Here is a 300-nt window from a genome sequence, read left to right on the forward strand (position 1 = left end):
ATCACATGATTGTGATCCTACTACAAATCCACCGCTGAGGACTTATCCATGCTAAGTCCTGATAAGGAACGACTGATTAAATTATGGGGGTGTTTCTGAGTCCCATCAATTCCCGCCGCCTGCTACATATTTACATGATGCTATTCGGTATCCGTACATAACGTACACATGCAGAACACACAGATGTGCTCAACACAAGGTCATTTTGTTTGTAAATCTATCTGTACTGAAGTTCATGGTTCATTCAGGACCCTTTCGCACAAACAAACTGTAAATAAACACAAAGAGAAAGAAACAAAC

This window comes from Amphiprion ocellaris, chromosome 23 (assembly GCF_022539595.1).
Source record: "Amphiprion ocellaris isolate individual 3 ecotype Okinawa chromosome 23, ASM2253959v1, whole genome shotgun sequence".
In the NCBI taxonomy this organism is placed as follows: Eukaryota; Metazoa; Chordata; class Actinopteri; family Pomacentridae; genus Amphiprion; species Amphiprion ocellaris.